Below are 13,795 nucleotides of genomic sequence, written 5' to 3'. Positions count from 1 at the left end.
CCCCCCCCGCCCCCGATGCAACTCACCTCTGGATTGGCCGGTCCGTCTCAGGCAATCCGCTCGCCGCCTGGATTCGTCCGGGGGGGGGGCGCTCGGCGAGCATCCTCGCGGCCCGTGCCCCCGAGAGGCATTCCTCCTTCTTCGGGCAACGTGCCTCCGCATTGGCTGGAACGCGACGTACGTTGCTCGCGCTTTCCCCATTGGCTGAAGGCAACACATCTTGCTCGACCCTGGAGCGGAGCCAATGCGTCGGTTGCCAATGGAATTCCATCCACAGGCGCTCGGCACGTATATGCGTCAGAAAGGCCGATGGTGGAAGGAAGCCAGGGAGGATGCCGTTGTTGTTGTTGTTGTTGTTGTTGTTGTTGTTGTTGTTGTTGTTGTTGGGGAATAATAAAAACCTAACTAAAAAACAAGCTGTCATAGACTGGTACTTACGAAATCGTCAACTTGACCTCTGACCTTGTCTAATAAAAGCTGTCTCTAGAGAAGGTAGCGACGCAAACCAGAAGTTTCTACGATGATTCTGTACCAAACCATCAAAAATCGAATGTTTGACCTCACTGTGACCGTGACCTTTGACCGATTTCTACCAAAATCTAATCAGCGCGAGCCATCACCCTCCTGAATCACGTGGTGTAATTTGACATTGGTAGCTTCTTCCGTTCTCGAGTTATCGTGCCTACAAACAAACAAACACACACACACAAACACACACACACAAACAGATGACGGAAGTCATCAATATACTTACGAAATCTAATAAACTTGCAGCGCACACATGAAATTCCCTTTAGACACGGGATGGATTCGAACTATACACATATACTTCACGAAACAACTGAGCTACGGGACCTGAATGTTGAGTGCTCATGGCTGCCAGATTTGTAGCATTATCACCTCATGCCTTTCCAATGGCTGGCTGCTCACACCTTCAGCCTTCAGGCCAGAGGTAGTTCATCTTTGCACATTTTGTTTCCATTCATGGCATTTTTCACACCTACAGGGTAAATCGACGATGTAAAAAAAAATATATATATATATATATACATAAAAAAATACATATATATATATATATATATATATATACACACACACACAAATGTTCTAGCTGTCCGTCAGAGTGGAAAAAAACAAAAATCAGCAAGGAGTCAGAAAAAGGGAACTTTGTGTAATGTCAACATGTGGAAAAGTACCGAATAACAGGACGTTTGGAAATAGGAAGCTTGTTTTTCATGAAAAACAACTTGCTTTTACCTTCCTGACAATGAAGTGTCATAAAATTCCGATCTAAAAAAAAAATCGAGGCTCATGGAAGAGCGAAAAGAGCAATGTACTGACAGGGAGCAGTAGGCCAATAGCTGTACACAATAAGCAAGGGAATTCACTACCAGAAGAAGAGGAGAAGGAGAAGGGATTTGTAAATACAGGAACCTGCAGGTGGGTGAAAATCGGGTACATTTTGGTGGGTGAATGGGGGTAGAAAAGATTGTGGGTTAGGATAGGGGGATGACATAACATGGAAGTGCCCCTCCACTTCAAACCTGGAGTGAAGAGTGAGATCGATTCGCAGGTCGGCAACCATTGCACAGGGTTGATGGGCCGACTGGCTTCCTCTGAAGTTCTCAGAAGGGAACTCATATTGAACAACCTCCAGAAGGCGGTTGAAACTGGGCAGTGGAAATAACTCAACGTGGGAATTGGAGTTGCACATTGCATGTAATGGTGAACTTCCTCATTACCCTCGCCGAAGGAGAGCATATTGCATTTGAGTTTGTGTGTTTGTTAATTGCCGGAATCCTTCGGATTTCGGCAATTATGTTGGTCGGTTGTATGTGTCATTCTGTTTCTGTCTGTCTGTCTGTCTGTCTGTCTGTCTGTCTGTGTGTTTGTTTACTCTGTAGCAGCCACACCGTTTCAGCGATCATGACCAAAATGGGTACAGACGTCGGCCATGGTCCAACTTAGACACTTGTCGTTTTTGGTGAATCTAGGTCAAAGGTCAAGGTCACCGAAAAACCGAAATTCTTATTTTCGCAATAACGTCCGAAAATGGTCGCATTGACTTCAAACCAAATCCAAAATGTGCATCTTCCAATTCTGCATCCAACCATACGTCTCATTGGGGTGTCACACCACCACCCTTTTTCGCGGTCGGGGGTGGAATGTCAGGGGGGTCGGGTCAAAACTTTCAAATTGCGATAAAAACGCCATTTCAAGTCCAATTGACTTCCAAGTTATGATCATGACCAAACTAAGTGCTATAACTCATTAAACAGTAGCACTATCGACTTATAAGAACCAAATTTATTTCCAGGTTTTTGTTTTTTCAGAGATCATGGAGATATGACAAAGTTATTCCGTAATTCCTTGCTCAACGAGCAATTTCATTTGTGTTTGTTTACCCTGTAGCAACCACGCCGTTTCAGCGACCATGACCAAACTGGGTACAGACGTCGGCCATGGTCCAACTTAGGCACTTGTCGTTTTTGGTGAATCTAGGTCAAAGGTCAAGGTCAAGGTCACCGAAAAACCGAAATTCTTATTTTCACAATAACGTCCGCTAAAATGGTCGTATCGACTTCAAACCAAATGTAAAATGTGCATCTTCCAATACTGCATCCAACCATATGTCTCATTGGGGTGTCACACCAACACCCTTCTTAGCGGTCGAGGGTCGATTGTCTGTAAGATTGGTTTGGAGGTTTTCTGCCTGCGCCGCCATGTCTTCTAGCTCATAGCTCACTTCTCTCTGGTATTCTCTGGAAAGCCTCTCATTCGTGTCATGCTGTGGTGCAGGGGGGCCGTAGACTTGCAGGGGTTGGCCATCCATCAGAGCAACCTTGTCTTTGAGAGAGCAGAGGGCTTGGTTGTAAATGTCGTCATTGTAGTCTGCGTCTGCATTGTTCATGCGGCGCCTGTGTTGGTGGAGGAAGTCCTCTGAGAGGTGATCGCGGAACTGTGTCCATAGGTCAATTGGGTTGCTGGGGACACAGGCTGTGAGGATGATCGCCAAGAGACTTCACGTGTTGGCTGGAGAATGGGTGACTGTGGCCTCCTCCATGGCCATGCTCAGGTGCTGGTCATCCTCCAGAAGTCCTCTCATATGGCAGGCCTCTCGGAATGTATCGCAGACGTGGTTGTTGACTGTCCTCAGATTCTCAAAGGATGTCAGACTGGTCACTTCATTGAGGAGCATTCGCAGGAAGTAGCATTCTCCTGCCGTTGGACTGACGGTGTAGATGCAGCCGATTGCTGGAGCCCGCCAGATCTCATTTCGTGGGTCATTTCCGTCTAATGGGACACCCCTCTTGCACCGTATCCACTTATTTGTGCTTCGGTTCCAAGTATAGTACTCAGGGACATCAGCGTATTTGAGAGTTTTGGCAAATATATCATTGTTGCATAGTTCAAAGAAGGCAGTAAGGGTGGTGGCTGGGGGTGGTCCTTGAGCTATGTTCATTGCGTTGGCTTCGGTGAATATTACTCTTTGTCCGTTCTGGAGGTGCACGGCCAAGCCAACCACTGGTGGAAAGTGGTCATGCGTTGGGTGCTCCAGAATGCACCAGGCTGCCTCACAGCTGCCCACGTACCTCGCATTTTGGAACAGGGCGATCTCGTCCACCACTCTCGGCTGGTCGGTCTGTTGCTCATTGTCGTGATGTGTTCGCTGCAGCTCAAAAACTGCCTGGTCTGTTCCCTTCATGACATACTTGAGTACATACTTGATGGAGTTTATGCTGCTGCAGAGTTCCACGTTGATGTGGCAATTACATTCCCGCAGTAGGAGTGGGTTGTACGGGACGACCCACTGGTTGGTAACCTCTTGATTGATGCATTTGCTTCGCTGTAGCATCTTGATGTTGCCTGTGTGCCCACCATCTTCTGGCTTGCGGTGTCGGTACTTGGGATAGCTATCTATGCCTTGTTCTGTGCACTGAAGGAATGTCTTGAGAAAATGTTTGGCGCACTGCCGGTCCACCATACAGGGCGAGTTCATGTTGATTGCTCCACATGGGGCCGTGGATCATGTGGGACAGCACCAATTGGTGAAGCTGTGGGTCTTTGTCCTTGTTGGGAATTTCAGCTGCAATGACCAAGTCGATCTCTTCCGGCCTGATTTTTTACTGTGGGTCTTGCCAGGTGAGGATGTGGGCGTGTGGTAGGCCTCGCTTCTGGTACTCAATGCTGTACAGCCAAGCGCGCACCTTGCCAAAGGCAGCCTCCTTCACAATCAGTTCCATCAGCTTCTTGTGTTTTTGGCGGAACACCCGTGCCACCATGTCTGGTCTGTCCTGTGCTTGTTGACCTGGCAGGAGGTTGTCCACGATTTGTAGCCACTTTGGGTTACATGTCATGGTGATGAAGAAGTGAGCCCGGCCCATCCTTCGGACATATGCCATGGCGTCACTCTGTCTCTCATGCATGTAGCGTGGACCGCCAGTGTAGGTGGCTAGAAGTACTACTCTTTGGCTGACTTGCCGAGGGTCGCCATCAAGAAGCAGGATGGAGTCACTGAGGCTGATGTAGCTGTCTGCTCTGAGAGCCTTTTGTTCATGGCGCAAGAACTGTAGTCTCTCAGTCTCAATCTTACAGTAGGCATCTACCAGGTATTGTTGGAAGAGGCGCGCACCTTGCAGAAGGTAGTTGCCATCCCTTACCATGATGTGATAGCTGTGGAATTGCTGTTGAGTCACCTTGCATCCATTCCTGCCGGCGATGTAGATATGGTAACCATCTCTGCCGTCAGGGAAGAGGAGTGGATACTGTAGTGGGTCAAAGGTTGCGTGGAGCTCAGAGATCCTCTTGAGGGCGCCGTCCTTCAGGCGAATGACGATGTCGCGAATTTCCGTTGGTTCATTGTCAATGAGGATGGCCACCTCAGCTGCTGTCTGGGCGTTGTATCGCCATTCATGCTGACCCCGGGGCCTCTTGTCCTCTCTGATCACGTCTTCCATTCTTCAGTATTGTCCTCTTCTATGATGTCTTTGGCGGTATTGAGCTGTTGGACATAGTGGTTGTTGTCTTAGAACCACTCAGTCAAGTTCCCGAGAAGCTGTTGATTTAGGCGCCTGTTCTGACCCCTGATTTCAGTCTGCTGTGTGAAGCTGTCGAGGAAATACACCTGGAGGAACTTGGGCTGGCCGGTAAGAGGCTGCCGATGCGGGGAAACACCTGGCCTTGAATCTTGAAGCTTGGGTTCCATCCCTGCACAGAGGCATCCTTGTGGCCGAAGCTGGTCGTTGAGAAGCAGCCATTGTACTCGTGGATATCGGACAGGAAGGTCTTGCTCATGGGGCCTTCTCCTGAAAAGAGCTCTTGAAGGATTTGAGGGAGTGGAGGGAATGGCTGCAGGATAACTTTGCCTCCTGAGCAGCAAATGCCAGGCCTTTCTGCCTTGAATTTTTTTGCACCACAGTAGCAGCAGAGCTTGTCCATTGGCCCAATGTTTGCTTTAACATGGAGATCATTTGGGTCACAAGTCAATGCTGGCCTATTGGCAGCATCGCGCTCTCTTTGTCGAGTCGTTCGAATACGCTGACCAACAGCCACCGTGTTTCTTTGAGTAGGGCGGTCTTTCGGCATCTGAAGGGAATTGGGTCGAAGAAAGCTGTCATTTTTTTAACCAAATAAACTGTATTGAGTGTATCGTTCAAAGTTTTGATTTACATTAGCACCAATTACACGACTGTGGACTATGGTCACATGTCATGGTGAAAACACCCATGGAAAATGTGAAAATTCTAGATATGATTTACAGCAGCATCAATTACAAGACTGTGGACTGAATTGGCCACTGGTGGAAACACTTCAGGAAAAGTTGACGTAAATATGCAACGGTGTGCTCTTGGGCAGTTATCCTTCGAATGTGCTGATTTGTAAATCCACGACCAATGAAGTACAGCTTATCTCTCAAAGTGTTCATCTCAAGCGTAATAAATGTCTCCAGGTTTTGGAGTCTGGCAACTGCATCATTCGTGTCCTTGTGAGATGCAGCTGTGGTCAGTCCATGTTTTACGATGGACATTTTAGTCGGCAACTGCTGGTGAATACTGTCAGTTTGCATGCGTGCGTCATGAAGTATCTGTTCTAGAGTCGGATTTGCGGCAGCTTGAGAGGAAATTGTGGGTGGAATCGGGCGTGCCATATTGTAGATTCAAACCACTTACTTTCCAGACACGTTGGACACGTTGGACAAGTTGTATATTCATCGCAGACAACACAAAATCGTCGCAGACAACACAAAAATTACTTGTATTCGTCGCAGACAACACGCTGTTACTTTCGTTTCGTGTCATGACGCTGTCACTTTCACTTTCACTTCCTTCGTTATGCACACAGTCTAGGTTGCCGGCACGCCTCTCTCTCCCACCACTGGGGGTGAGGTTGGATTTATAATTTACCTCGGCAGTCTGTGGATGCGACACATGGTGAGCTCGAGCCCCCTGAGCCCCCTGGATCCGCCACTGACCTGTCCTATAACTGCTGAGCCCCCTGGATCCGCCACTGACCTGTCCTATAACCTTTCCCGCATCATGCTGGTTTAGAAAATACATGGTTTGTAGGGTCGAGCTTGCAAACTGTGGGCACTAGAGGGGGACATACAAACAAACTCTACTGCTTTATATATACTATATATAGTACGTGGTCGTACATGCAAAAAAAAAAAACGTTCAAACCTCGTGCCAGAAACAACAACCACACAGGCCGTTCCTTCACTCTTACGTGCCCATACGTGCGTGGCCGTACGTGCAAAAAAAAAAAAACTTTCAAACAACCACACAGGCCGTTCCTTCGCTCTCATAAATGACGACTGGATTGGGGCATTGTGTTTATCTATAAATGCGCATAAGAAATCGAGAAATTATTATAATACAGTAAGTCATCACTATCTGGAAGTCCGTACATTGTAACCCGTAATGGGGAACGCGCTCTTTCCCCATCGGCCACACCTACGCAGCAACGTGTCTTGTCATTGGTAACTAAATGGCGCCCTTTCCCCATCGGCCACGCCTACGCAGCAACGTGTCCTGTCATTGGTAACTAAATGGCACCCTTTCCCCATCGGCCACGCCTACGCAGCAACGTGTCTTGTCATTGGTAACTAAATGGCGCCCTTTCCCCATCGGCCACCCTACGCAGCAACGTGTCCTGTCATTGGTTTGGTAAATAAATGGCCATAACTTGGGAACCACTTGTTCAATTAATATCAAACCTTGAAAAGGCACATACTCAGGTCCCCAGCAATATGCCTGGCAATTATAGATAGATGAAAACGAGGAGTGGTTACACTGGCGGGAAGTGACTGTGCCAGATGTGACTGTTTAAAGCATAAACACACAAGCCTCTGAAGAAATTAGAGGGAATCTGTTTTATGATGTTCGTCTTTGCACACTTGATGGACAGGCATGCTCATCTCAGCTAAATTGCCGGTGGACAACACAGGTTCAATCGTTTCCATACTTCCAGAGCCTACCTACCTGGAGCATTTCAAGAATGCACTACTTACAGAACCAAAATTACACTTGGTGAGTTACCTAAAAAAAAATGATCTCTGTAGTTGGTTGTCTTCGAGTACAGGTGTGACACACCTGTATAATCTGGTAGGTGCAGTGCTGTCAGCTATCAGTGCAACCTCCGGCCGACACAGTAAGCACAAGTCTGTAATGAACGGTGCCCATTTGAAGGTGATACGGGACACGCCAAAAAGATCCACATGGCAAGGTTGGCTCTGAACATTAGAACACTTCAGGGTGCTTACCAGAGATGAGCAACTCATTCAGCGGCTGCAGTGGTGTGGCCGTGTTTGGAATAAATTGATGGTAATGTTGACAAGGCCGAAAACCCCCCTCACAGATTGCATTGAGATGGCGGTAATGGTAAATCCCGAATAATCTGCACTTTCACCTCAAATTGATGGATGCCTAAGCCATTCCTATCAGTAGCTCCTCTCTCCCCCTGTCTCCAACTGTGTGGACCTCAAACACCCGGGGCCTCTGTTCCAACCTAGCAGATCTCTCAATCCAGGCTGCTGCCAGACATCATCTGTTGAACAGAATTCTTCCACCCACGGGACATCACTGACTCCTTAGTGTCTCTCCCTAGTTCTTATCTCCTCCGGAATGATCGACATGAATCGCGTCCTGGCGACAGAGTTGCACTGTACATCAAAAACTCAATTTCTCACTCTCCGTGTACTGCTTTTATACCTCCCAAACCCCAGGACTACCTCTGGTTGCGACTTCCCCTCCACTCCTACCTCATGTTTGTCTGTGGGTTGCACTGTCTTCTCAACGGTGATGACTCCAAATCTCTCTCTCTCAGATGACATGGACCAACTTTTAATCACTCATCCCAACTCTCTCTTCCTCAAATATGGGGATGTCCATTGTCACCATGCTAATTGGCTGGGTGTTGATACCTCTCTCACCAGCCACGGCACTTCTGCGAAGGACTTCTGTGACTTCATGGGACCTACTCGATCCATCAATTTTCCCACCCAAATGCTCCCAACGGCAAATCTTCTGCATGTGGTAATAACCAACTTTCCCGCCAATGTATCTTGCTCTTCCTCTGCTTCCATTGGCTTATATAATAATGTACTTGTGAAGGTCAGCATCTCTCTGGCCATTCTCAGAGAACGGCCTCAGTGCCGGCGAGTTTGGCAGTTCACACAGGCAAACTGGCAAGGACTGCAAGCAGCCATTACACTTCAGGACTGGTCTATATCTTCCACCTCTGATAGTAATTCAGCTTGGGAATTCTTCTGCAGAAACCTGCTCTCTCTTATATTCACATTCATCCCATATCGTCTTCAGTTATCTTACCCATCCTCCCTCTCTTTGCGACTCAACAGCCGAAACAACGTTCACCAAAGCACGATTAAATGAAAATACCGGTTCATAACGATACATACATCCTGGAAATACACATACGCACATTTTAGCCTGTACTGCTTATGAGACAATTATTACAGCTTATGAGAAAGTACTGCTTATGAGACAATGCAATCATTAGCTATAGGTTAATGCATCGTTTTTGGGGGGTTTCTTGGCCCATATACATGGTGCATCAACTCAAACCAATGTCATGCCTTTTACCCTTCCAAAGTAGGAATTTACTGTTTGGTACATGTCCTGAAAGTAAAATATCTCCTCCGTGCTCTTCAATGTCACATCTGCAGAAGGAAAAACCTTTTGAAAAGTGTTTTCCTTGTGTAAAAAAAAATTTTACAATACAAAAGTTGAGACTCCTGGAAAAGCTGGATGACAAAGGTAAGAGGTGCAGCAAAGTGGAGAAGGAACAATCAGATAAAACGACATGAGTAAACATGTTGACAGGAAAAACTAGAGGGGGAGCACTCGGAAGAGTGCAAAACCTCCGCCGCCAATACTGCTGGGTCACTCAAGTGAACATTATATCTTATTCATTAAATAGGATGTCAACAGTGCTGACAGAGTTATTGTTCTTTTCTCCAACATTTTTTTTGGGGGGGGGGGGTTGGAAATCACTTAAAATATGTAGAAATGCAAAAAAAAGAAATCGAAATTTTGCTGAAGAAAAAGTTGCAAATTTTTTTTCTCAAATTATTATTTTTTGGGGGGGGGGTTGGAAATCACTTAAAACATGTAGAAATGGAAAAAAAAATTTTCTAACAATTTTTTTGGGGGGGTTGGAAATCACTTAAAACATGTACAAATGCAAAAAAATAAAATCTCTATTTTTGTGGGGGCGGGGTAACAATTTTTTTGGGGGGGGTGGAAATCATTTAAAACATGTAGAAATGCAAAAAAAAAATTCTCTAACAATTTTTTTTTTGGGGGGGGGGACCAACTCCAAAATTTAATGGCATGATCCTTGGACCATACCTAACCCCCCCCCCCACCAAGTTTTGTCAAAATCCATCAAGGAGTTTTTCCGTAATACTGTTCACAAACAAAAACAAACAAACAAGCAGTCAGAGACTGGTACTTACGAATTCATCAACTTGACCTCTGACCTTGTCTAATAAAAGCTCTCTCTTGAGAAGGTAGCGACGCAAACCAGAAGTTTCTACGATGATTCTGTACCAAACCATTAAAAATCGAATGTTTTGGATGTTTGACCTCACCGTGACCTTGACCTTTGACCGATTTTGACCAAAATCTAATCAGTGCTAGCCACCACCCTCCTGAATCACGTGGTGTAATTTGACGTTGGTAGCTTCTTCCGTTCTCGAGTTATCTGCACCAAGCCATCAAAAATCAGATATTTGACCTCACTGTGACCTTGACCTTTGACCGATTTCCACCAAAATCTAATCAGCACTAGCCATCACCCTCCTGAATCATGTGGTTTAATTTGACATTGGTAGCTTCTTCCGTTCTTGTTTGTTCGTGCCTACAAACAAACAAACAAACAGAAACGGAAGTCATCAATATACTTACGAAATCTTTAGGTTTCGTAACAAACAGAAAGGGTTGAAAACAGTAACCTCCGATCTTCGATGGCAGAGGTTAACTAGAAAGGCATTTGGTAGAGCGCATACCTCCGCTAGGTTGAACAGTTTACATTCTGTATCTCACTGATAGTTCGGATCTGGATCCGGATCTGTACCAAAATCGAATGTGCTTGTTCTCATCACACACTCAACTTGTCCACCAAGTTTCGTCCGAATCCGTCCACACCTGTTTTTGAGATATCGTGCTATATATCATTTTTGGCTCCATCTCTCAATGTTTCGATGTGGTGAGGACAAGGATGACCAGAAAGTCTCGACTCTGGAAGGACAGGCAACTCGTAATGATTATATATTTTTGGCAACGAGCTGTCATCGATTAAGCAAGTGCTGTTATAAAGTGTGCTCAGATCGAGTCATTCTTTGATTGCACATGTACAGGTGTGAGAAAGGTCCAGATGGTTGACTTTGAAGAGCAAATTGTCATTCTTGCGTTGCCCAGACTTTATGGCTTTCCTGGGAAATGGGTGTGCAGTACGAACGAGGTGAGATGACGGATTAATGACAAGGCCATGGAAATAGAATAAAATGAACAAATGGAGGTAAAACTGAAAAAAAACTTGCACTGAGATAGTAAATAAGCGAGCCTCCCAGACACAGAAGGCCATCACGTGACTTGGCATTGTGTGTGTCGTTGGGCAAGCTGGCACAGGATAATGCATCACAGGTAGACATCCTGAATAATGCAGTATGTTTGATCATCGTACGTTTTATCATTTGAATTATTTCTTTTTCCTCGGAACATCCTGACGGGTGAATGTCTGAACCGATCTGCCATTTACAAGGTTCACCATTCGGGCCGCTGTGACGGTTAAATACCAGGGAGGGTCCAATCGTGGCCAAACCGTGAACTTGACCCCAAACATGGAGGTGAAATTTTTTAGATCCTCGTGGAGGATCTCCAAGTCTTACTCACGTTGTTGTTCTTGTGGACTTTTTTGTTTCACAGCCTCCAGTTTTCATCGAAACTTCCTGAAATTTGGCATATATATGTAAAAAATATCCTGCGCAGACAGTAACCATCTCCGAGTTTGAAAATTCCTGCGAGAAAAAAAAGTTATGACGTCAAAATATCTCCACTAATGGAAATCGCCTAAAAAAATTATCTCAAACTAGTCAAGCTTTTTGAATTATGTTTGCAGGAATCGAACAGGGCATTAGCAGAGATGAATTACCGCACATATGATACATCACTATGACGTCATATCAATTTTTATGACGTCATTCATATTTTTTGACATTTTTTTGTTTCACAACCCAGAGTTTTCATCGGATCTTCGTGAAACTTGTCATGTATATGCAGAAAGCCCACGAGCAGGCAGGAACCATCTCCGATTTTGGAAATTCTTCCTAGAAAAAAAGTTGACGTCATAATATCGCCGCTAATGGAAATCGCCTATGCCATTATCTCCGAAACTTGGCAAGCTGTTTGAATTTTGTTTGCGGGAATCAAGCCGGGCATTAGCGCAGATAATAATTTATCGCAAACCTGATACATCACAATGACGTCATATTCGTTTTTATGACGTCATCATTAAGAGGATGAGGATGCTAGCTCATTTGAGCTTGTTTAACATATTATCCGTCGAAATGTCGGCAAAAGATAGCATGAGGCTTCTTTAACATTTATATACTGGAGGTGAGACGTCAACCCCGACCACCGAGGGAAGGCATGCTCCGTGATGCAGCACCCTGCAGCTGAGCATGCTCCGTATGAAACTGACGGTCTTGGTCGTGTCTGTCTCGGCTCAGTATCGAACCATTGTGAACGCTTAATCAACAAGGGAGCACGGGAATCGTGCCGATTTGAAGCCCCCCGAGGGAAGAGCGGGAGACGACGCACAATGGCATACCCTTTTCGAGAAGCACCTTGGATTGCATATCTCAACGACGCACGCAGAGCATCGATCAGAACAAAGCAAAAAGGTTCTTCGATCGATGCTTCAAGTGAACACTGAACTCGTTCATCGATAGACTGGTTTATACGACGAGGAATCGGATCGCGCTGTGGGTTGCCGACGCAATCCTCCCCACACGTCACGGTTCGAGGTATGACGTGCAATGTGCCGACAAGTGGACACACGGCGCGAGCTTGTGACGTCACAGCACGGCTTCCTTTGCAAATGGAAACATCGCACGAGCACACACACACACACACACACACACACGCACGCACGCACGCACACACACACACACACACACACACGCACGCACGCACGCACGCACACACACACACACACACACACACACACACACGCACGCACGCACACGCACGCACGCACGCACGCACACACACACACACACACACACACACACACACACGCACGCACACACACACACACACACGCACGCACACACACACACACACACACACACACACACACACACACACACACACACACGCACGCACACACACACACACACACACACACACACACACACACACACACACACACACACCACGACAACCTGTCACAACGGGTCATCAATGAGGAAACTGCAAAAAGGGTCCTGCAGTCGGCAGACGCCACCACTCTCCGAAAATACAGATTTCCGCTTTAACCGTTGTTTAACGGAGTTCGTGTTTAACTGTTTAACGTAAACAGTACCCGTCGTGCCCAACAGGTAGCGCTGCAACATTATCAAACCACATCGCTCACTCGTCGTCGTCGTCTCTCTCTCTCTCCCACCGCCATTCCCCCTGCCGATCTGAGGCCCTGCATCCGGCCAGAAGATTCAGCAGATTTCCCAAACCCCGTGGGACACCATAGCACCTTTCCCCGTTTAAAAAAAAAAAACATCTCTTGATCTCTAGATCTCTCGATCTCTCGATCTCTCTCTCTCTCTCTCGCCGTGTCTCTGTCTCTGTCTCTGTCTCTGTCTCTGTCTCTGTCTCTGTCTCTGTCTCTGTCTCTGTCTCTGTCTCTGTCTCTGTCTCTGTCTCTCTCTCTCTCTCTCTCTCTCTCTCGCGCCGTCTCTCTCGCGCCGTCTCTCTCTCTCTCGCTCTCTCGCCGTCTCTCTCTCTCTCTCTCTCTCTCTCTCTCTCGCCGTCTCTCTCTCTCTCTCTCTCTCTCTCTCTCTCTCTCTCTCTCTCTCTCTCTCTCTCTCTCTCTCTCTCTCTCTCTCTCTCGCCGTCTCTCTCTCTATCTCTCTATCTCTCTCTCTCTCTCTCTCCACTCTCTCTCTCCACTCTCTCTCTCCACTCTCTCTCTCTCGCCGTGTCTCTCTCTCTCTCTCTCTCTCTCTCTCTCTCTCTCTCTCTCTCTCTCTCTCTCGCCGTCTCTCTCTCTCTCTCTC

The sequence above is a fragment of the Eptatretus burgeri genome, chromosome 17 (assembly GCF_056783735.1).
Source record: "Eptatretus burgeri isolate ZD-2024b chromosome 17, Ebu_testis_v1, whole genome shotgun sequence".
In the NCBI taxonomy this organism is placed as follows: Eukaryota; Metazoa; Chordata; class Myxini; order Myxiniformes; family Myxinidae; genus Eptatretus; species Eptatretus burgeri.
This window is presented reverse-complemented; position numbering follows the sequence as displayed.